The 22022-nt window shown below is 37.4% G+C and overlaps 1 non-coding gene across 1 annotated transcript; it reads right to left on the reverse strand.

Annotated features, from left to right (window-relative positions):
* Positions 1-4562: 4562 nt before the first annotated feature.
* LOC126875624 (U6atac minor spliceosomal RNA) lies at positions 4563-4669 on the reverse strand. The gene has a single exon (XR_007693594.1). It is a non-coding gene; the product is annotated as a U6atac minor spliceosomal RNA (small nuclear RNA).
* Positions 4670-22022: the final 17353 nt, after the last annotated feature.

The raw sequence follows: 22022 nt of genomic DNA on the forward strand, positions 1-22022 counted from the left end.
AATGGTCAATAGCGTGGAAACTCTTAATTAAACTCTTTGCATTAAATACTTTCACGTGACATTCCTTTTCTATGAGAAAAATTTGAATTAATACTAAATAAATAAGGGTTAAGCGTGGATAATGATTCGGATCTAACTATTTTTATTCGTACAACTCATATGTTATTTGTAATTGTTTTTAAAATGATTTCGAAAGTTAATAGAAAGTTGTATACGTTTTTATTTTATTTTCTGATTTGAATTTGTACAAAATTTGTCAAAGGAATTATCTTCTTTGTCGAAACTGAAAGATTAAGATATAGCACCTGTCCATTTCTTAAAAATTAATTTACATACAAAATGTTACTCATACATACATATCTTTATTTATCATATTTCTTAATCATTTTACTATTACGTTATGGTACATTTCAATTTTCGTATTATATATCTTCAAATTAATTGTAAAATGCTATTACTAAAATATTCCTTGCTGTTCTGCAGACATATTCAATTGTAAAGCGAATAAAGCACGACTTGATCTTGTCCAATATTTTTTCACTCTTTCTTTCTACAAATTTAATTTTTTTTCCATCCAACTGGCGTCTACTGATTCAGGTATCTACATTCCTTCTTCACAGCGGTCAAATGTATTGCTTTTGAGTTCCGATTATATTGTGACAGTTTACTTGGCGTGTAAACAATATCATTTTGTCATTAGGTGGTATTGACATAATCCGCAATCATTTAGTTGCCAATGCAGTAAATCTACTACCACTAATCAGTGGTCTCTGTAACCGTGCGTGAGCTTGATCACGTCGAATTTCTTCAAATATTTCCACACCTCCTTGACCTTACTTATCAACCCTGCCACATTCCAGAAGCACATTTTCATCCCCTTTGTAGCCCCCCATTTCCCCCTTTTTCCCCTTCCTTCATTGTTCTTCCCCTCTCTTTCTTTCTTCCTCCAGCCTCTCTTCATTATCGTTCCACCTGTACCATCTGTTTTCTATTTTTAGTTACCTATATCCTCACATCTTCGCCCTTTTCCCTTCTTAATCTGGTTATCCTTCTTATTTGTTGCTGTAGCTCCCTTTCTTTTTTTGTCAGATCGTCATCTATGTCTACCTCCTTTTCCAATTTGCTTTGTTCCTTCATTATCCTCATTTTTTCCTCTATTGATTTCATCGTCGCCACTATTATTGTGTTTTTGTCCCTCACCCTTATCATATGTGTTCTTTCTATTTCTGCCCCTATTTTCATTTTTTCTCTTATGAACTCCTTTACTGTCTCTGCATTGCTTCCTTCGTTCCAGTCTACTCCTTTGATTACTATGTTCCTTCTTCTTTTCTCTCTCTCTCTCTCTCTCTCTCTCTCTCTGCCCTGTCCTTCTCCTCCTCGATTCTTCTGACTCTGCCCAATAGTTCTTTCTTTTCCCTTTTCCACACTTCTCTCTCTCTCTCTCTCTCTCTCCCTTCTTTCTCTTTCCGCATTTCCCTCTTCATCACCGCCACTTGCTTTTCGAATATACCTTTTATTTCCTTTATCATTGTCTCGAATCCTCTTTCCATTTTCTCCATTTTTTCCATCATTAACTCCCCCCTTTCTCCCTGGTTGGTGTCTCTTTTTCTCACAAGCTGTATTTATCCAATGTAGTTTTGAAATCAGCCTTATCATCCGCTTTACCCGTGTTCCATGGTTTTCCACTGTTTATCGCCATCTGTCGTTTCCCCATCTTACTTCTTTTGCCGGGTTTCCGACTTCCTAACCTCTTCTCTTCTAGTTTTTCTTATTTGTATCTCTCTCTCGTTACTGTCTTCTTTTCGCTTTTCTTTCACTTTCTCCTCGTCTGCTCACCCTTTATTTTAACTTCTTCGTGTCACTTTGTGTTTCCTTCTCCTTTTTCCCTTCACACTTCACTTTTTCCACAGAGCTCACCATTCGCGTGTTACCCTCGCCCCGAACCAAACCGAAAGTCCATCATTTGTAATGATTTTTCGTAAACAGAACACTCGAAAATTAATACTTTTTAATCACTTAATTTTTTCAAAACATCTTTTATAATTTAGTAGGTTTTTTTTATTGCCAAGGAGAGTTAACTTTTTTTTTAAATAACTTCCCTCGTAAGAATTTTGGGAATAATTTTTATTTTTTCCACTAGTCGAAATATTTCAAGCTCCTCATACTTTTAACCTTTTAAACAAAGTCAGAAAATCCTATGCAGCTTGTAGGGATCTAGAAACAGCATGATTTATTTACTCTAATTGTTTTTTTAGATGTTTTTACCAATTTATAATGTTCTAATACAAAGTGTTGTAAATTAAATGGTCCTACCTTTAAAAATCGATAGGACATTTTATTGCATACCACGTACATATGTTGAAACCACTATTGTCATAACAAATTTTTCTATCTTTCAATTCTATTCTTTGTTTTCTCCTTACTATGTTTGCGTTTACGTATATTTAAAAATACTAATTAAATACATCTTCAGACTTTTGGATCTTAATAGCCGAAATTATGGTACAGGAACACTAAATTTACAGTTAGAATTTATATTTGATAAACGATTTCAGTGATATTCATCGATACACACTTGCACGCGTCTCAGCACTTTCTTCCATACCAGACTGTTAACTCAACAGTTTACATTTCTTTGTTTTCGAGACGCCGCGCTCACACACGATTGCACACACTGATATTCACATACATGTATCGCTACCAAGCAGCTAACCTAGTCTAGCACATAAAATTTTACATATCTCAATAATATGATTTCAAGTCATTTCTTGATAAAAATGTCCTATTTCGCTCCTTTTATAAAATTAAAACGTTCTATCTGAAGCATTTAATTAATTAATACATTATTACCTATTTATTTATTATTTATTTTTCATTATCTATTGCTATTATCTATGTATTATTACCTGTACGCTTAGTTACAATTGTAGGTATAGGCTGTTACGAAAAGCTGACTACATTAAATCGAATAAAGGAAAACAAGAATCACAGGAAGAAAATGTAAAACCTCAGTTTTTTCAGTCTCGAAGTGCCAGATAGAATACTAAGTAACGATAGAAAAGACAGTATAAGTATCAAATGGTGGTATGGCTCACACCCATTTGCATAACTGAAACATTGAAGAAACATGCTCCTGTTTTCCAATAAGGGTCATTGCACATCAAATCGATCATTTTTTGACTTTAATGTTAGGAATTTTTTTCAGTGGCATATCATATAATTTACGTGAATTGCTCGTTTTCATGAAAATGGAATTCGGAAACTATTTTTGTAATCGAATTGCTCCTTTGCAGTTTTAATGTGTAAGGTTTAACATATCTAAATGACATTTCGTTCGCAATAAAGAATCAATACTTTCTGATGTTGGAAATTATAAACACATGTCTGTTAATTCTGAAAATTTTACTTCCAACTGATTTTCAAAAATTTTCAAATATTGAATCCGTCTTAAACTTATGTATGTACACGTCAGACAATCGTCTAAAGATGGAATTTCCTTAGCCGTACAGCCGCGCCTTACGCAGCTGCGTCTGAAATCCGCAGTCTGAGCTTTAAATTCAAATTGTATAGCTGACATTGATCGTCTGTCTGCACCACTCACATAGCAACACCAGCTGATACACGCGTCCGACGCTTGTGTTGATGCACATAGCACAGACGACTATGCTAATATCATTGACAGCAATGCTGCTACTTTCCGACAAACGAGTTTTCAGTGTTGCGTTGTGTGTTTAGACACTACGAGACTTTGTAATGATTTCAATAAACAACTGCATAATGTGAACCTTTTTTAGCGTTTATTCACAAAACAGTTGTAATATAATAATAACCATATAATAATATGATAATAATAATAATAATAACATAATGGTGTGATATTGACTGAAATGCCGCAGATCAATAAAATATTAGTTATAATGAATCCAAACCAATGGCTTTAAAATAACAGTACTCGCAGATTATTAGAAAAGATAGAACAGATTAAAGAAAATTATGCTGGTGAAATAAAATAAATAAAGGAGATAAAGAAACATAAAATGAAATAAAAGAATATAAAGCAATATATGATCATATAAATAAAGTAAAACAAAATAATTAACGGACTAATTTACAAATAGAAACTTTTTACAAGCATATAATTAACATTATGTCTAATTAAATTATAAACAGTTTATGATATTATCGTTACTCGTGTAACATTTTTAATTTCATCATTCAAAGAAATACGTTTACTGAAGTTGATTCAGAATGTCAGTAGGCGCCACCTTCTAACCACTGGTATGGATCCAAGTTTTGCCTATGATTATATTGTTCAAGTCTGGAATTTGGTAATTGATAGTATAAATTCACTGAGTAATACTGTGTTGTATATAAAATTTTTTTATCTATTTCGTTTTTGATTACATGATGTCAATGGATCAAACATCTAGATTCGCGTCTAATATATTGTTCGAAATCCAATGCTCAAAAGGAAAAATTATTAGCACCAAAAATTATTATATGCCAATAATTATTTTTAGCATAAAATTATTAGCATAGCGGAATCCCTCCGCGATCCTTCCAAAAATATCTGGTAAGTGTTGTCGAAAGGCGACAGTGCCTTACCATTTATATGTGTGTTCCACCCTTGTATACGGGAGTGTTAAACGTCTCTCCTTTCATAATAAAAAAAAAATTTTTTTTTTACGTGGTGGAAATCTTCATAGACACCTTACCACCCTAGCGCAGGTGGGCAGAAGGTAGTGCCGGATTCTTACCGGCTAAAACTGTTAAGGAAATTCCAGGATTTGGGAATACAAATTATTTACTATATTTCCCACACAACAGTTATACATCTATATTACTCTCTGAAGAACGTCTTGCACGCACGCTGGTCGCCAACCGACTATCCTAGATCCTTCTAACATCTGGCAACAGTCTTTTGTCTCCACTAAGCCTTGACGCCCTCTAACCCTTACACACACACTCTCATGTACAGTGTAAATGTATCACTTCCCTAACACGCCTCCTTACATTTATACTGTACACTTAATTTTATTTACATACTTGTCGAATTAACAAAATATTTAACATTTATCGCTTTATTTACATTTCTCTTATTTTACATTCATCCATGACCTAAACCTTTCAAATTTCTCTCTACACAGTGCCTTCGTAAAAATATCCGCAGTGTTTTCTTCTGTACTTACTTTTATTATGTTTATCTTATTTTCCTTTACGTACTCGTGAACGTAGTGGTAATGAACTTCGATGTGTTTAGAATTTTTTGTAAAAGTTCCGTATTTTGCTATACTCATTACTCCAGAGTTATCCTCATAGATTTTTACAGGGTTATCGTCTACATTTACATCGAAGATTTTCATTAGTTCTCTGATAGTCATTACTTCGCTCACCGCTTCCGATAGAGCAACATACTCTACATACGTCGAGGCTTTTGTCACACACCTTTGTTTTTTAGATTTCCATCCAATTACATTTCCATACAATCTAATTACATACCCAGAAGTCGATTTCCTATCTATATGATCTCCTGCCCAATCAGCGTCCACATAACAATCTATCGTTTCGCACTTTTCATTTCTTTTATAATGTAGCCCTAAATCTCTAGTCCGGTACAAATATTTCAATATTCGCAAGGCATATTTAAAATGTGTCTCGTTACAACAATCTTGAAATCTACTCAGATAATTCACACTATAACTTATATCGGGTCTGGTATTTACACTAATATACAGCAATGCGCCAATTAAATTCTTGTATCCAATGTCCTCTCTATTTATCTCAGCTTTTTCAATTTTTAAGTTGGTCTCCATAGGTGTACAGTACAATTTGCTATTATGTAATTTATATTTGTTTGCTAATGATTCTATGTATTTCTTTTGGCTTAATCTCATTTCATTTTTTAAATAATCATACTCTATATTTATTCCAAGATATTCTTTTACTTCACCTAAATCTTTCATTTCAAATTTATCAGTTAATAATCTTTTTACACTTTGTATCTTCCCTTTGTTATTACTACAAATCAACAAATCGTCTACGTATATTAACAAATAAACAACATTTTCTCCCTCTCCATAAGTATATAGGCACAGCTCTATATTGTTCTTTTTAAAACCTAATCTCGTCACGTACTTATCAAAACACTCATACCAGTCCCTCGGACTTTCTTTTAACCCATAAAGCGCTTTCGATAATTTACAAACTCTATTCGTTCCGTCCGCATATCCCTTTGGTTGATTTACATATACCTCCGAGCTTACTTCACCATTTAAAAAGGCAGTTTCTACATCCATTTGCTCAATTATTAATCCATTTTGACAACAATATGATAGCAATATCTTAAAGGTCTGATTACTCGCCACTGGAGAATATATGTCATCGGCTAGGTTTCTTTGTTGAAATCCCCTTACCACTAATCTAGCCTTATACCTGTCCTCTGATTTTTTCGTGTAAACTCATTTTGCATCTAATACTTCTTTGCCTTTTACCCTTTCTACCAATTTCCAAGTTTTATTCTTATAGAGACATTCTATTTCCTTATCCATAGCCTGTTTCCAAACTTCATTATTTTCGCAACAAATCGCCTCCTCAAATGTACGAGGGATATCTACTTTACAATAATTTGCATGCATCTCGTAAATATTTTCCTTTTCTGGATACCTTACTGAAGTTTTCTTAATACGTGTAGATCTCCTAGGAGTGTTTGAGCTTTCAATACTACTATTATTTTCATCTTTCCTACCTTCTAACTTTTCCTTATCCATACCAACCAATGAATAGTTATCTTCGCTATCATTTCTATCTGCCTCTGATGAATTTTCCTCAAAACCGATACATTTAGTGTCTGTCTCTATGACCTCTACATGTCTAGCTATTGTTATTTTCCCACCTAATAAGACTCTGTATCCTACTTCACTATATCCTAATAGAATTCCCATATCTGCCTTCTTGTCCCATTTGGAAACTCTTTTTTGTTCTGGCCTTCTTACAAAAACTTTACTTCCATATAGATGTAGATTTTTAACACTTGGTTTTTTCCCGAAGAATATTTCAAAAGGTGTCTTTCTTTCTATAGTATTCGCTAATATTCGATTTTTCAAGTATGCCGCTGTACAAACTATTTCCGGCCAGTACCTTTTATGTACTTTCGCTTCCGCTAACAAGCAACGCGCCATGTCCATCACTGTTCTATTATACCTTTCCGCTGTCCCGTTTAATTCATGTACGTATGTTGGGCAATTATTTATTCTTATACCTTTATCCCTAGCAAATTTATAAATTCGATTATTTAAATATTCTTTACCATTATCGCATCTTAATGTTTTTAACCTCTTGCCCGTTAAATTTTCGGCTTCATTTACGAACTGTACGAAAGAATCAAAGACCTCATCTTTTGATTTTATACAATAGATCCTAGCTATTTTACTATAATCATCGATAAATGAAATGAAATATTTTTCTCCATTGAATCCGGTGGTCTTAAAGGGACCACATACGTCCGTATGAATAATTTCCATTATTTCCCTAGCCTTAGTTCGATTATTTTTGAAAGGTGAGTTATGCATTTTGCTTTCTATACAAACCCTACATTTCAAAAGTTCCTTTTCAAATTCATTCGGTATGCCAGTCACTAGCTGCTCTTTACCCAAAATCTCTAAATATTTAAAATTTACGTGTTCTAGCATCCTATGCCATCTTTCCTTTTTACTCATACCACTACGTTCGGCGCTGTTTACTAAGTGCTTCTTCCCTTTCAATATACTTTTTATTCTATATGTCCCATTCTCTTTGAACGCTACAGCTGTAAGTTTATTATCCTCATCTATTACTTTCGCAATATTTCCTTTGGAAATAACCGTATTCTTATTGTCTGTTAGTTTACCTAAACTAATCAAATTTGCGGACATTTCTTTCGCGTAAAATACTTTCCTCATATTTATTTCATTTTGTTTTCCGAATGCTTCAAAATAACTTATAACATTCCCAACTTTTGTCGCTTTTATCGGTCTATTATCGCCTAAATATATATTTACCGGTTCTTTTAGGTCGATAGATTTATCGAAATAATTTATATTATTAATTATGTGATCGGTACAACCGCTATCTAATAGCCACACTATTTCGTTCTTACTTATTTCATTCGTCTCACTGCTGTTTGCTGCGTGCGCCGTTGCTATCCATATGCCTGCTCTTGAGTTTCCATGCTCGCCCCTGCCGGTTGTTGATTGACGATGAAAGTTTCCACGTCCTCTGCTCGTATTGCCTTTGTTCCCTCTTCCTCTGTTTCGACCACGTGTTGGCCCATGCCAATAGCCGTTACTGCTTCCCGCTTGGACGCCATTTTGACACTCTCTCGCAAAGTGTCTTAATCTTCCACATCTGAAGCATCCTTCCTTTTTTGCAGAAAAGGCATTGGTTTGCCTTTCTCCTCGATTGGATTTATTTTTCTTCTCTGCTATCTCTATTTTATTTTTTACATACGCTACCGTTTGATCCTCTTCTTTCAATGCGTCTATTATGTCCGCTATGTAGCTGTATTCTTCGGGTAACGTATTCAGCATGTAATTCAGCTTTTCCCTCTCACTTACTTGTGCGTCCGCACTTTTTAATTCATTGATTAATTTCTCAAAATCGTTAAAGAATGATGCTGAATCACTGTAGTTCTCCAGTCTTATGTTTTCCAATCTCCTTCTGCATACGATCTGCAGTGCCGTCGACTCTTTCAAGTACATTTCATCGTACCTTTTTATTATATCATACGCCGTTTTTCCTTCCCTAACATACTCCAATTGTCTGTTCGATATTGCACTATAAATTATATTTATCGCCTTCAAATCCTTTTTGTCCCAGTCTTCATCGTCTCTTTCGTTCTTCATTCTAGTAGTAACAACCTCGCATTCCTTATATTTGAGAAACATCGTGATTCTTTGCTTCCACATTCCATAATCCTCACCATCGAATATAGGTATCATGATTTCCGATCTCCCCATTTTAATTGATTCTTCTTTTTCTTCTTTTCCTACTCAAGCGTTCCTATGTGCTCGAAGTATATTTCTTTTTTTTTTATTCTGAAAGTTTTTTTTTTTTTACTGAAAACTCACTCGCAAGATCGTAACCACGCACTAAATATCTTGCAAAACTAGTAACCACGCTCTGCTACCATGTTAAGGAAATTCGAGGATTTGGGAATACAAATTATTTACTATATTTCCCACACAACAGTTATACATCTATATTACTCTCTGAAGAACGTCTTGCACGCACGCTGGTCGCCAACCGACTATCCTAGATCCTTCTAACATCTGGCAACAGTCTTTTGTCTCCACTATGACCTTGACGCCCTCTAACCCTTACACACACACTCTCATGTACAGTGTAAATGTATCACTTCCCTAACAAAAACTTCCACGGGCGGGATGACAGTAGACCAGTGTTGTGCGAGTTGATCGTCGGGCCCCTGTGTGCGTAACACCAAGCACGTTTAACCATGTACTCCCAGAAAGTACATCCATCCACAGCACACGCAAGGGGGAGGGGGGCTGGCCGCTTGCCTGTTGTATATTTCTTTTAAAAGAAACTTTCTCGTTCTCTGCTATTTGTGCCTCGCGACGCGTCGTCTTCAGTTCTGGGCTTTAACGAGCGTAGCTAACTGCCTCGCCGAGGTTCTAGCTGATTGGAAAGTATTTGATTCTTAATGTGGCAATGTATATCAGGAAGTATTATAATTAGCCTCATGAAGCAGATGTACTTTTTTCATAGCCCTCTCAAAATACAAGGGGCAAAGGCAAATAATTCCCTGAATTAAATCATTATTATTTAATCTATTATGAAGCGTTGAATAATATATTTTTGCTGCTATTATATTTATTGTAGCAAGAGAAAACTGTTCTAAAAGAATTCGTGCCTCTTCTAATGCGCTTATTTTCAAGATGCCTAGCCTTGCGTTTTCCATCGCACTGGTAAAGATTTTATAACGTATGGGATTAGCATAAGTAAATAAAATAAATAGGTCTAATTCATAATTTGTAACAGAAGATTTTAACTTCAAGATTTAGATTTAGATTATTAGAACTACGGTAAAGAATTACGATGTGGATCTTTCCCGCCGATTGAAAAGTGCAGCTAATGAAATAGGCTTAGAAATCTGTTATAATTTTTCTTTTTACTTAAAAAAAAATTTGTTTGTATTGGTTAATTATATACAAAATCATACCTCAATATTCAACAAATTCGTTTCTTTCTTTCCCTTCTAAAAATATCACAAAAAGTGGCTGTTTTAGAACATTCTAATTCCGAACACTCCCTTAATCGCTTTATTTACTTATCAATTCGTGTCCCGGTGCTTTTTGGGGGTTAAAATGGTAATAGATCATTTCTTTGACCTGTGAGTTTGTAAATGGTTTTACAGGAAAAGATATCTAGAAAGGTGATTTACAAAAATTTCATGTATTATCACAAATATGATTTATAGATATACAAATATTTCTGCTTCGTTGGTAGAAGAAAGTGTTTTTTATTATTATTTAATTTGTACTTTATAATTTGTCCAGCTAGACATTTGGTAAATTTTTCTAGCTTAATGGCTAAATAACATTTGGATGGCTACGACCAGCGGGATACCATCATCGAGTTTGACTATTTTATTTCTTTAGTGAGGTCAATGGGATGTTTTCTTTTTGTCTTCTGTCTCTGAGAGTCTTGCTCGCTTCTGCAGTCAGTTGGTTTGGATGTGTTGTCGTTTTTTCCTGGTATTTTTCTGCGTACCTGCCGATTTCAATAGAAGAAAGTGACTTAAATACTTCGGCTAATTCACAATTAAGTTAGCTTTATCTGTGTGGGGTATCGTGTCCTCCTTGCGACAAATGGATCGCAGAAATAATTTAGGATGAACCAGTGAATTTCTTGAATATCTACCAAAGAGAATAGTTACAGTCTGCTGTAAGGGACAAGTTTCTTAGATACTTCCGGAAACAGTTGTTTTTGAACTTCTGAAGGATTGTTGCCACTTTTCTCGTTGCTTCGTTTAACCTACGTTTCCTCTTGCTCCTCGATTGCCTTGTGATATTCTTCTGAGCTTATGTCTTTCTGTAATTTTTCTTTTTATGGAATCTGGGTAGTCCTGTTTGGTTGCGGACTCTTCATCAGGTGTAGTAGAACGGATCGTATTTATTATGTTGCTATTCAAATATTCCATACCTGCGTCAAAATCTTCGTTTGTTCTTAGCGGAACTGAAGCCGATCTTGAGATGTTTAAAGCTTCCCGACAGCACTGATACTTTGTGTGGTCGTTGTGAGTAGTTCTATTTAGTTTTCAATAATTGTTGAACTAGTTGTTGCTACAAGTGCGTGATCTGAAGAGAGCTCCAGAAAAGAGCCAACTCGGGTATATCTTGCAGAGATGTTTTAATATTTATATGATTTAATATTGAATATAATGATAAAGAGATCAATCAACACAGTATTATATCGTAGATTATTTGGATTACTACACATGTTATATTTCTTATTATTTCAATCTCTTGGCATTTCATTTTTCTCTTTACTTCTCATATTTCTCTCTAATTTACTTTACTTCTCTAACTTATAATTTTTCATTTTATCGAAGAACTTTCAGATATGTGAATATGCACACATTTTATCACTCAGGTAGTTTGCGCAGCTTATTGCTAAATGTACATGAAACAAATATAGACATCCCATAGAATGATTGGCTTAACTATTACCCTATACGCGCAAATATTATTATAAATAATATTTATTTTGATATGCATATATTTAAAAGGTAAACTTTTCGGTTTTCTACATATAAAATGTAGTAATATAATGATCCAAAACTTATTGTAGTTTATAATTATGCCAATAAAGAGAACTGATGTTTATAATGATTCCTTGTGATGATTAGAATGATATTTATAACGATGCTTGTTGATAAATTATAGTTATTTCGTACATTATAACAAAAATACATGATACATTAAAGTTATTCGTTTTAAAGTATAATTAATAAAAAAGCGATGATAGTGTCACGTAAAAATAGTGGGAAAATAATAATAAAAAGAAATGTTGGGCTCTTGAACCAGAGTTCTAGATACCTTTATTCTGCAATAAGATTGCAAGTATGCGATTAGACCATTACCGAAAGACTGAAGTCTCGATCAGTCCTTCAAATAGGCAAACAGTCTTTGTCCCAACTACGGGAAGATAGAGGAGGCCTACTTTTGCAACGAACGACGTCTCCCACTAGCAACTTTCCCTCGAGGACGGCTAGCATCTTTTTCTAACCACCGATATGGAGATTGACCAATTAGCAGCAACGTCAATTTCCCCTAATTTCTGAACGAAGGCTATCCTCGACGAATCCGATGATCTTGTGTCCTTGACAATGCTTGAATGCTTGACAATCCGTAACAATAGTAAACGGCACACCTAACAAATATACCCTGAACCTTTTCAACGCTTTTACTATTGCTAGCACCTCTAGTTCGTAGCTGGTGTACTTCGCTTCCACGGGAGTTGTTTTTCCGCTGGCAAAGTAGATCGGATGGAATTTGCCGTCGTTTAGACTTAGTTGCATTAATATTGCTCCGTAACCCTCTGCGGACGCGTCCGTATGCAACTCGGTCTCTGAGCCTATTCTATAAAGTGTTAACACAGGCCCGCTGGTAAGCGCTGCTTTCAAGGTTTCGAAAGCTTCTGATTCCCGATCCCCGAACCTGAAGTCTATCTCCTTTTTCAACAGATCGATTAAGGGTTTGGCAATCTTAGCGTAACCTCTAATGAATTTTCGAAAATATCCCGTAAGTCCCAAGAAACTCTGGACTTTTCTAACCGATGTTGGCTTGGGAAAGTTTGCAACGGCCTTGGTTTTATGAGCGGACGGCTTTATGGTGTTTCCCGAGACTATGTGTCCCGAATACTCCATTTCCCTCTGCATAAAACGACATTTCTTCCAATTTATGACTAGCCCATACTGCCCAGTTAATTCTACGACCATTTGCAAGCGTTCCCATGCCTCCTCTAAATTCTGCGCAAGGATAATGATATCGTCCATGTACACGATGACAATACCCTTGTCCATCAGTTCTTTGTAGATCTTCGATATATACTTTTGGAAGACAATAGGGGAAATTTTCAGACCGAACGGCAACTTCAGAAATTCGTATTGCCCCGTGGGCGTAACAAAAGAGGTATACTTCTGGCTATCCTTGTCTAGACTTACGTGGAAAAACCCATTTTTTAGATCTATCGTCGTAAAAAGCTGGGCGCCCTGCAACGTATCTAAAACGTCTTCAATTAAAGGCAACGGAAAATGTGGACACTCAATGAGTTCGTTAAGCTCACGAAAATCGACGCAAACCCTGATGGAGCCATCTTTCTTTCGGGCTACCACTATCGGACTCGCATACTCCGAGTCTGATGGTTTGCTGACGCCCTCGTTTGTCCACGCTTCTGTCACAGACGAAATTCGAGCAACTGTATATAACAAACCGAAATTCCGAACGCCTTATCGCGTGTGACCGTCCGGTCAGCACCCGTTCTCAGCCGCCTGAGTGGCATTCGATCACTCCAGCCGTTCTCCGAATTTTACACTAAGTATAAACAAAACCTTCTCCCACTCCAACGAATGGAAGAATATAAATGCTCCCTTCAAAATCATCCAGTCAGTCTAATAAAAAAATTCTTAACTAATCCAAGTATCGAAAGTGTATCATCGCGAACCGAAAAAATTGTATAAATTGAGTAAAAAATAAAAAGAACTTAATCTCCTTTTCGGAAATTAACAAGTTCCTTATTTTTACCTTAATTTTACACGACATTTTTGGCGATCCGTGCCAGGATCTATTCACTTCAGTGCAAAGGAAATTACGATTTCGGCGTACGCGCATCATTGAAGATCGAAGGATCAACGGACCCAGTGCGAATCTTTGCTACTACGAAGCCCTGCAGCAACTTTCAACGTTCCACTACGGTGAAACTAGACGAGAGGACTACGGTCAGCGCAGAGCAAGCCTACGAATAAGATTCGGAATCTAGAACCAGCCAGAGAGGAAACATCCCTGAGACTCCTCAACGGTCATAGCTACTACGGTAAGCTGAAAAATCTGGATTCATTTTCACGATACCGTGTGAGAAAACCCAGTTTCTCAAGCGCTTCGAGTCCAAATAGCAACAGTAGTTCAGACTCAATAAGCTCAATTAGAATCATGCCCACATCACGAAAAGACAAAGTCGAAACTATTGAAACCGTTTCTACAAACGGAGGTACGGACAATTCGATTCGTGCCATACTCGACGTGATACAAAAACAAATTGAAATTCTTGCGCAGTGAAATTCTTGTGTAGAAGAGACACAACGGACGGCCGACAGTGAAAATAAGAAGCGTGCAGCGGAAATAGAACTATTAGGCAAAAATATCTCTAAAATAAAAATAGGACGCGACGCTACTACAGAACTAGGCTCCCTTATTACTATGGACGAATCTGTTGCCGCGAGAGATAGAACTTCCCCACCATGCGTTCCAATTCGAACAGAAGAAGGCAACCATCCCTCTTACGAAGACCGTCCACCGCAATTCGCCCCGCCGAGCTTACGGGCCAAAGACGCGATAGTATGTATTCCGCAATTAAACGGCGAAGACAATATCGGAGTAGAAGAATTCATACGCGAAGTACGCGAATTACGAGCCATGTGTAGCGAACCCACGCTACTATTAAAAATGATCAAAATCGGGAAAATCGCGGGTAAAGCCGCAATGGCCATCTGCAATATACCGATATACGAATACGGACACCTGTACGATGCCCTGAGACGAAACGTAGCCACCCAAGACTCTGTTAGAGAACATCAAGACCAGCTACGCGAAACGAGACAGCGTCACGACGAAAGTGTGCAAAATTATATCATCAGGTTCCGCAGAGCGCTCAATAAGTTACAATACAGTATAACGAACGAATACCGTGACGAAATTACTAGACGAGCTATGAACGACAGGATTTTAAAAGACTCCGTGATCGATTTTATCCGAGGCCTGAAAGGCGAAATAGGACAATTACTACTCGCCAATCCACCATACAATATCCTTGAAGCCGAAAAGAAAGCCACCGACATCGAGCGATTCTTCAGGGAAGATCGAAATCGACGACCAAAACCAATAGAACGATTACGACTTCCTGAGCAGCAACGACTAACAACCAATAATCCTAATCCGATCACTAAAAAACCAACTCCAACACCCAATCCAATGCCAAGAAGCTTCCGACAAACCGAACAAATACCACTTGCCCAAAGGACACAATTAAAATGCTTCAAATGCAACCAAATCGGACATGTCTCCAGTCAATGTAAAAATTTTCGAACACCCAGCCAATTTCCGAGACCACCAGCAGTCCACAATCTCGAGACACACAAGGAAGAAATAGAAGAACCAATAGACCAGACCTACGAATTAACGCCACAACAGGAAGACTACCCACAGTACTTTTACGATCCGACGGACAGCGACATAAATTCCTCATTGACAGCGGAGCAGGAATTAATATACTCAAGCGAAGATGCGTATTACGACCAAGAATAACAAAAGAACGGAAATCCTCGATGGGACACTCTAAATTTAAAACCAACGAACACGCTTTGATAAAACTATTTGGCAAAACTCTAGAATTTTTTGTGGTAGAAGACAACTTTCCAATTATAGAAGACGGCATACTCGGTTTGCCAGCCCTATCTAAATTCAAATTTGAACTCTCGAATCAACAATTAAAACTTGACAATAATATACTTTTATTGCAACAGGAAAACGACGTACCTCCAAAACAAGCAGTGTCAAAAACAGTCTACCTGGAAGGAAAACCGACAACGATATGCTTTATCAATGGTGGTGAGTGCCCAGCCAAAATGACTAATTTTATCGAAAATTCAAATACGTATGATCAAGTCTCCACGTTTAAAGATTTAGTTAGACTTTCGCATATAGAGAAAACCCTCCGTGAACCAATCGAAAAGATATTGCTGTTCTACCTCGACGTATTCAATCTAGAGACCGACTTATTACCATGCACTAATCTTGCTAAACACACAATAACGTTAAAAGAAAATAAAATCATTAACACAAAATCTTACCGACCGCCTGAATGCCATAAAGAAGAAATCAAACGACAAATGGACGAAATGCTACAAAAGAACATTATAGAACCATCTGATTCTCCTTACAATTCACCAGTCTGGGTAGTACCAAAAAAGGCAGACGCCTCAGGGAAACAGAAATGGCGAATTGTAATAGACTTCAGAAAAATAAACTAACTGACCAGGACGCATATCCATTACCTGACATAGACGACATACTATCCCAACTAGGCAACGCAAAATTCTTCTCAGCCCTCGATTTATCCTCCGGATTCCACCAAATCCCAATGGACATAGACTCTAAAAAGTACACAGCATTCTCCACACCACAAGGACACTATCATTACAATAGGATGCCATTCGGTTTAAAGAATGCACCTGCAACATTTCAACGCATGATGGATACCGCGCTAAGAGGACTCATAAATAAACATTGCTTCGTATATTTAGACGACATTATAATATTCGGACAGTCGATTGAAGAGCACAATAGCAACCTCGCGATAGTATTGCAACGCCTACGCGAACTCGGACTCAAAATACAGCCGGACAAATGCGAATTTCTCAAACCAGAATTAGAATATCTTGGACATATAGTAACCGCCGAAGGTGTAAAGCCAAATCCCAAAAAATTAGAAGCCGTTAGCAATTTCAAACAGCCACGTAATCCCACAGACATCAAATCGTTCTTAGGACTAGCAGGTTATTACCGTAAGTTCATCAGAAACTTTTCTAAGATCGCAAAACCATTGACCGAACTTACAAAAAAGGAGACACCATTTCATTGGACAGATAAAACCCAGAAAGCATTCCAGACATTAAAAAACAAACTCTGTTCATCGCCCGTACTAAAATTCCCAGACTTTGCGAAACCATTCACATTAACGACTGACGCCAGTAACGAAGGTATAGGTGCAATCTTATCACAGGACGGACATCCATGTTGTTATATCTCGCGAACTCTAAACCCACCGGAACGAAATTATTCCACTACAGAAAAAGAACTTTTAGCAATAGTATGGGCCGTGAAACGCCACCGACAATATCTGTTAGGACGGAAATTCCTCATCCGAACCGATCACCAAGCACTAAAATGGTTACAGAATTGCAAAGACCCCTCATCACGCTTGATGAGATGGCGATTAAAACTAGAAGAATACGAATACGACATAGAATACACGAAAGGAAAAGATAATACTGCAGCCGACGCACTATCTAGAATACACGTTCTGACCAGACGACGCGAAAATTTGAACATAGAACTCGATAAAAAATATCACGATTGGGAAAAATCTACCGACGCGTTACCCAAAATTCTCAAAATGACTCCGAACCGTAAATCTTTCTATCAATTATCCAAAACAGAGCTAGGAAATTACGACAGAATCGAATGGTTAACTAAATTAAACGAAATTATTCATATAAACGAAAAGATATGTATAGGCGACGACAGTTTCACAGAGACCGAAAAGAACGCGATCAAACAAATTTTACTATTCCTGAACGACACCGTAAAAGAATTAAATTTTGCATGGGAACCAATTCAAACATATAGCGACGAAGAAATAGACGAATTATTGAAAGAAAATCACGATTTAGTAGGACACCCCGGTATACAAAAGACATACGACCGCATTCGTGAACGGCACAGAGTACCAGATTTGATGAAACGTATACAACAACATATAGAATCATGCGACACCTGCCAAACATCTAAAACTACACGTATCAGACCGCGCGAAGAACCTTGTATCACCGACACACCCCTCGAACCAAACGATAAAATTGCTATGGACTTATTAGGCCCACTGAAAAAGACGAAAAAAGGCAATCAGTACATTCTATCCATACATGACGAATAGACAAAATACTTAATACTCGTACCACTAAAAACTCAGCAAACGGAAACAATTTGGAACGCACTCTTGAATCATTACATTTACATCCTTTCCGCTCCAAAAAAGATATTAACTGACCGCGGACAGAATTTTATATCTAGTTTAATGCAACAGTACGAAGACGCGTTCAAAATCAAACATATCAAAACGACATCCTTCCACCCACAAAGTAATGGATCGTTAGAACGGACACACGCAGTAATAACAGACATGTTAAAATCGATACAGCGAAATTCGGATGAAGAATGGAACGATCAACTTAACTTTGTATGCCTTGCATATAACACAATGATACACGACTCTACTGGTTACACGCCATTCGAACTCACATTCGGACACCAAGCCAATCTTCCCTCCACAATATCCAAGAATCCCCAACGCACATACGCAGACGAAGTCACGTTCCGCAAAAAGGAATGGGATTCTAGACTCCGACACGCTCGCGTAACATTGATCAAAAGTAAACAGCGATATCAGCGCGATCAAAAACGTAAAATTATAAAACCTCAATCAGTTTTCAAAGAAGGAGACTCTGTTTTAATACATAACGATCATAAAAGGCATAAACTTGATGTGGAATGATTAGGACCGTACACGATTGATAAAGTATGTACTCCATACTATCTGATTCAAGACAAAAAGATACACGGTAATCGTTTAAAACCTTACTTTCCAGGTCGACGCTCCTCTTTGCCGGAATAGTATCCGCGCAAATAAATATTACACCATTAGAAGGAAACTCTGTATTCGTAGAAAACATAGGAAAAGGATATTTATACAGCGACACTGCCAATGTTATAGTAGGATTAGACACTAGCGACATATACGAACAGATAAGCGCAATAGAATCATATAAATTAACAATAGACTCACGTGCAATCAGCAAACAATACGTCGAAGAGTTAGGCGGATTACAAAATCGCATCAATAACCTAAAACAACTCGCAAAACACTTGAAAGCGTTAACACATACCCGGAGCACACGAGGTTTGCTTAACATCATAGGTTCCGTATCTGTTCGGGACTCTCGACGATGATGATCTTACGCTCATAAACAAAAATATAGACAAACTATTCGATGATAATAATAAAATCAAGACCATAATAGCTAATCAAACAGCACTTATTAGAAAAATTGTAAACTCAGAAAACCTAAACCACTTAGAGAGGTCATATAGTGATATATTAAAATTACAACAGCAGGCAAATATCGATAGATCTATGCTTAAGATGATCATGAAAGTCGACACCGCGATGCAAACTTTACACTTCCAATTAGATGAAATACTTAACGTCATGATATTAGGCAAACAAGGAATAATTAGTCCACAAATACTTGACCCCAATGAATTCATAGAAAATTACGCCAAGACAATAGGTAGCCAGATGTACAACACCGCGATTTCTGCCAAAACCGAACATTTTCAATTCATACTCGACATCAGTGATCTTAAAATCTTCACAATAGATGACAAAATATTTTTCAAGATCATAGTACCTTTAGTCTCTAACACAGAATGGAACATATTACAAGTATATCCTATCCCGAGTAAAAGAAATGGAGTATTTTTGGCTCCAGTAGTCGAACATCAGATATATTTAACTTCAGGTCTTTCATTTATAAACGCTGATATCGAGTATTTCAACAAACTTTGTAAGAATCGAGCCGGAACCACTATATGCAAACAAACACTACCAATCCATGACAGAAATTCAAGAACCGATTGTCGCAGCGAAATAATAAATTTCAAACCACACATTGAACATTGTCAAATAACTGTACTTAAGATTGAAGACATTAGCTTTATACCGCTCAAAACTAGCAACTGTTACATTGCGATACCAGCAAATCCGATAGAAATAGACACAATTTGCCAAACGAAACATACCTTACAAAAACTTGACAAGCATCATAAGAGCTAACACTTCTTGCGATATATTGTACAAAGACGAACACATGCGTATAGGCGAAACAAAAAACGAAGTCATATACGAAATCAAAACAAAAAGCCTAGCGCTCAAAACAAACGATAGTTTCACTCATCTATTAGATAAACTCGAGCGAGCACCGAAAATAATAGATAATTTACAAGGCTATAAAACAACGATCGATAAAATAGGCGACGAGATAGAAACTCTTAATTTCGAACACAGAATTAAAAATATACAGTATTGGGGACTAACCACGCTCCAGATATTAGGGTACATAGCATTAGGCATACTAGGTATATATGGATTAAACAAAATAGGGGTATTCAAATGCATCAGGAAATGTATACCGAACAAATTATGTATCAATTTATTTTGCTGCCGAAATGAAACTGTAATCAACAGCCACAATGCGACAGCCCCACCAGTACCACTCACCCTGGGCTCAACACCCAACATCTATACAACCAACCTATACATCTAACCCAACCAACACATACCACTCAGATGAAGAGGAGGAATCAGCTGTAATTTTCAAGCCACGTCAAGTCCGATTCCACAAAAGTCTTCTGAAGAAAACTTGAGGGATCAAGTTCAATCTAAGAAGGGGGGAATGTCACAGACGAAATTCGAGCAACTGTATATAACAAACCGAAATTCCGAACGCCTTATCGCGTGTGACCGTCCGGTCAGCACCCGTTCTCAGCCGCCTGAGTGGCATTCGATCACTCCAGCCGTTCTCCGAATTTTACACTAAGTATAAACAAAACCTTCTCCCACTCCAACGAATGGAAGAATATAAATGCTCCCTTCAAAATCATCCAGTCAGTCTAATAAAAAAATTCTTAACTAATCCAAGTATCGAAAGTGTATCATCGCGAACCGAAAAAATTGTATAAATTGAGTAAAAAATAAAAAGAACTTAATCTCCTTTTCGGAAATTAACAAGTTCCTTATTTTTACCTTAATTTTACGCGACACTTCCATCAGATCGTCCACCTCCTTTCTTTCCGACGGCGCCAGTCTTCGCGGTCTTCGTGCTACGAGTTTGTCGCTTTTCGGAACTATTTTTGCGGTTATCCCGACATCTCGCTTCTTCTCCGGCCTATACCCTTTAATGATATCGCGAATGGCTTCACGGTAATGAGGTTCTCGTACATGCGACAAGTCTATCTCGTCGGTTTCTTCTATCGCGTTTACCCTCAGTACATCCGGCGCGTCCTCGTGACCGTCAGTCTGACCGTCGAGTCGTAAAAAGGTCACCTCGCCCCGTTTGACTCGCAACTCTACCTGGTCTAAGAAATCAGTACCTAGCAGCAGTCATTACCTTTTTCGAGACAACATGCAGGGTGACAGTAAAGTCGTACCCGTCGATCGTCATTACCTTTGTAAACTCGCCCCAGGTACTATTACCAGCGGAACCAAAACCATCAAACCTAAGTTTGTAGTTTCCCAGAGGAGGTGATCCTAACCTCGCACTCTCATCCGATCGTATAAACGTGAGGTCACTACCTGTATCCACTAACGAGACAAACTTGCAGCCATCTATCGACACGTCCTTCAAGTACTTTTTCCTCTCCGGTCTTGAGATTACGTAAGTCTTTACTTGTCGCGCTGTACAATTCGCCGCCACATGTCCGAACTCGTTGCATTTGAAACACTTCATACCTTTTCCTTTCTCCGGACACTTAGCGCTTAAGTGATCCGCACTGCCACAACTGAAACATCTTCTCTTATCACTCGCTGTTGGCCTCGGCTGGCTTCGCACTTCCGATCGTTTTCCTTTATCCTCCTTACGTCCCTCAAACTTTGTCTTCGCTTTCATGTCCCTCCTCATCGCTTCATACTGCTTCAGGCGCTCTTTCAGTTGTTGCATGGTCTTGGCTCCATACAACACAGCCTTGTTCGCGACCTCGTCGGGACTGCCTCGAACGATATAGCTGATTTGCGACGGTATATCGACTGTTCCCTGTCCCGCATTCTCACGCATACTGTTCATGTACTGTTGCAGACTCTCATCTGGTCTCTTCATTCTATTTGCTAACATCTGGTGTATCTGGTGGTCACTC

The sequence above is a fragment of the Bombus huntii genome, chromosome 18, assembly GCF_024542735.1.
Source record: "Bombus huntii isolate Logan2020A chromosome 18, iyBomHunt1.1, whole genome shotgun sequence".
NCBI lineage: Eukaryota > Metazoa > Arthropoda > Insecta > Hymenoptera > Apidae > Bombus > Bombus huntii.